We start from the raw sequence: 4,188 nt of genomic DNA, 5'->3' as shown, positions 1-4,188 counted from the left end.
CCGGTTTCGAAGCGTTTCGAGCTAATTATCTCGTGGTATAATACTGTAGAATTATACAACGAGATAATTAGCTCGTGATTCGATACGATAAAAAATTTAAACATAAAATATTCGTGAAATATCGTAAATAAATATAGTTGCGAAATCGTATAAAACTCGGGTAAAATAAAATAAAATTTACGTGTTGTTGAAAATATTTTTATAAACGAGACGGTAGATCGTCATCGAATACTTTTTTATTATAATAAATTTTTTAACCAANTCGAATACTTTTTTATTATAATAAATTTTTTAACCAACAATTAATTTATACTAAATATAACGACGAATAACTCGAGAATACAATTTTATGTTATGTTAAAATCGCACGATTTTAACATGACATAAATACCGATGTGCATCGGCGGTATTGATTTAATTTCTAATTACCGTGAATTTCTAATTACCGTGAATTTCCAATTACCGTGAATTTCCAATTACCGTGAATTTCTAATTACCGTGAATTTCTAAATTATGAAAAATCGTCAAACCCGTGTGTCAAGTCACGGGTTTACTCGTCGATTTTAATAGTAAAATTTTCAACGTTTTTAGTTTCGTTTAAATAATTTTTCATATTTTAATATAAGGCGAGTAAAAATTAATTACATGTAGTTTTAATAAAATTAATTACATGTAGTTTTAATAAAATTAATTACATGTAGTTTTAATAAAATTAATTACATGTAGTTTTAATAAAATTAATTACATGTAGTTTTAATAAAATTAATTACATGTAGTTTTAATAAAATTAATTACATGTAGTTTTAATAAAATTAATTACATGTAGTTTTAATAAAATTAATTTTTCATATCAATGTTATAATTTATTTTTAGTCTTCTTCTTCTTCTTCTTCTTCTTTATTTTTTTTCGGCTTCTTGTGCTCGCCATAGATTTTGTTGTAAAAATATTGCGTCGGAAACATACAGTTCCGTTCGAAATTCGCAGGGATGTATTTTTTCGATTCCTCGTCGTCCGCCAAGTTGTCGAAAAACGTCCACGCTTTAATCGCCTCGGCGAGTCTGCCGTCGAATTGTTCGTCTGGCGACACCCCCAACACTAAAATATTGAATATTTTCACGTCGTTAAACAACAGTTGATAAATTCGGTCTTGGAATGTCCACAGCAACTCGAGGGTCAGATCCTTGCCCGCGTGCGCGTAATTTGGATTCGAAACAGTGTCCTTCAACAGTTTCTCCAGATCGGAAATGTCCGTTTTGTGACGTTTCATGAAATCGATGACTTTCTCCGTCGGCCTGCTCATCATGCTCCTGATATAGCTCAGCGAATCTATCGAGATCGTGTACTCACAGTACTTTGCCAACACGTACAGCAGTTTGTACGACCTGATTCTCGCGGCCCACATGTATTGCGTCGTGTCAACGTCGCCGCCGTTAATCGTGCCGAACACGACATTGCGGGGTAGGCTGAATATCACCTCGGACTTGACGAGTTTGCCGTTGGGATGATTTTCCCAATCGAACGCGTCGGAAAAACGACAGACCGCCAGAAGCGTTACGACGACGATCGAACACGACGACAATGGCGATTTCATTGCGGTTAAATAAGCGGCGATAACCGATGTTTATATGACGTTTAATAAAAACGATGTTAATTAAACGATCGGTCGCTCGGAGGATGTTCAAAGGTCGTCCGACGAAATAACTGNTAAACGATCGGTCGCTCGGAGGATGTTCAAAGGTCGTCCGACGAAATAACTGCAACGATGATATCTGAATACTATCCGACGACGATTTCGATGTCTATTTGGATGTTACCGCCGCGATATAAATGCTAAAAAAATAATATCGCGGTAATGTCTGCCGACTTTTTGTGACGCGATCGTTTTTTTAAATCAGTGTAATTTTTCACCGTGTTAGTGTAACGCGGTGAAAAATTTACAAAAAATATTATATTTATATCGTAGCGCGAGGCTCGAGCGTGTTATATCGAGTGCGTGTTTAAACAGAACGAATTTTGTTTTTTTGCAATACGCGGCCACCGTACGGCTAAAGAAAATCGCGACGAGAAAATAATTTTGAAATTTCGAGTCTCGTTCGAACCGGCCGAGTCAAAAACATTACCACCTCTGTTGATACTCACCCCGTTCTNCAACTTTTTGTGACGCAATCGTTTTTTAAATCACACTAACACGGTGAAAAATTTACAAAAAATATTATATTTATATTGTAGCACGAGGCTCGAGCGTGTTATATCGAGTGCGTGTTTAAACAGAACAAATTTTGTTTTTTTGCAATACGCGGCCACCGTACGGCTAAAGAAAATCGCGACGAGAAAATAATTTTGAAATTTCGAGTCTCGTTCGAACCGGCCGAGTCAAAAACATTACCACCTCTGTTGATACTCCCCCGTTCTAATGTGCCGCCCGGGTATTCGAATAATCGAAACCAAGTGCATCGATAATTGTGAATCGTTTAATTCACATTTTAATTAACAATTTTTTAAGGCGCGTCTTTCTATTAATATACTTTTAAACGTTTTAATAGAAAATAATTATCCTTATAATTACATTAAAATATATATAGTACGGAATAAAATTGAAATCACAGATTCTCCCAGGCGGCACTCGGTCGTTTGTTCAATCGCTTTGGACTTAATTATATATTTTTGAATCTCGTTTTGGTCGAGTTAGCATTAAAAAATACCAGTGTCGAGAGATCGACACCGATTCGAGTATAAATACGGGCAACGAGGGAATTTTTTTTCAGTTTTCGAGGGTAATCAGTCTTCGACCGGATGCGATTCGCGTTCTTTAGATCGAAATCGGTCCGGCGAGAGCTGAGATCGAACGTTCACAGACACGAATATAACACATCACAGTAAAATTAATACCTCGACGGGTTCGCGTCCAAGCTAAAAATATACTTTANGGTTCGCGTCCAAGCCCAAAATATACTTTGAGTATATAAAATATACTTTGAGTATATAAAATATACTTGTATTAATACGGTCTAATTTTATGAACAAATTTAAATTTTGTCCAATAAAAATATTAGTAATATAATTATTATAATACATTACGATCTACCGTTGTAATATATAAGGGTAGATTGTATTTGTAAGNATACTAGGGTAGATTGTATTTGTAACGAGAACGTAGAGCGTTTAGAGTCTTTCGCGTATAAAAACCGGTCATAGATTTCACACGCGATCCGTTGCGCGATAAACCGTCGAGATGATTTATAAAGCGTCGAGTTGGGTTTGGTCGGGTCGGGATTGTAACGACAATACGTTAGAATCGATCGTCGGACGAGAACAGAAAGTCAAGAGGCGAGCGAATAAGTTTTCTGTGTGGGATACTCACACGTATCGCGTAATGAATAACCGACAAAGGGAAAAATTGACAATAAGCCGTCATTAAATTTAAACCCAACCGCAAGCGACTCGGAAAGAGTTTTTGTTGTTATTATTATTACAACGATTACGCCGAGATTCGCTACTAGACTACGCTCCTTGGACTATAAAAAACAATTTTTACGTATTAAAACCAAATTATACCGATATATTAAATAAATAAATAAATAAATTTATATTATTATAATACGTTATACGTTTAACATACCAATAACGTTAAACGTATTATTGCGTATTGTAATATTCGGTATTATAAAAAAAATTTCAGCTAAAAAAATAACTAATACACAATTAATCGTCATACGTTTATAATTTCTAAATAGACATTACAAATGTTTAATATTTTTACATGATATTGATTGTTATTAAATTTACAAAAATTAATCGGTCGTGTAATCCGCGATAAACACGTACGAAATACATGTTACCTATGAATTATTCTTTTATTATTTCATACTTAATTATCAGACAGTAATTGTTCCCTTGTCCAATGGGACATTACCACAAAGGAACTGTATTCGGTTTCGATCAAATCACAGATTTTTTCCAGTTTAGCTAAAACTTGTTGTTTTTCTGTTGGCATGACGTGGAAATTGTACGATTCACCGTATGATGCCGCATCCTTTGCGTGGGGCGCGGGGAAGTTCTTGAGATAAGTCTCCAACACGACCTTTGTCGGTATAAAATGTGTCGGTGGACACCCGTACTCAATATTAAATTTATCCAATTCATCGATGCCCGACAAACAAGGAATGCAAATTGATCTTATACGATTT

At 35.2% G+C, this 4,188-nt stretch overlaps 1 long non-coding RNA gene across 1 annotated transcript in view; it reads right to left on the bottom strand.

Moving 5' to 3' along the window:
* Positions 1-1,701, bottom strand: part of LOC126899890 (uncharacterized) — a 6,366-nt gene extending 4,665 nt beyond the window's left edge. Inside the window, exon 1 of the long non-coding RNA XR_007702741.1 lies at positions 1,476-1,701. This is a non-coding gene — a long non-coding RNA (uncharacterized LOC126899890). The remainder of the gene's footprint in view (positions 1-1,475) is intronic.
* Between the last annotated feature and the right edge of the window lie 2,487 nt (positions 1,702-4,188).

The sequence above is a fragment of the Daktulosphaira vitifoliae genome, unplaced genomic scaffold (assembly GCF_025091365.1).
Source record: "Daktulosphaira vitifoliae isolate Bord-2020 unplaced genomic scaffold, ASM2509136v1 Scaffold_2, whole genome shotgun sequence".
In the NCBI taxonomy this organism is placed as follows: Eukaryota; Metazoa; Arthropoda; class Insecta; order Hemiptera; family Phylloxeridae; genus Daktulosphaira; species Daktulosphaira vitifoliae.
Note: the sequence above shows the minus strand (reverse complement) of the source record. Positions and strands in the feature narration are given on the sequence as shown.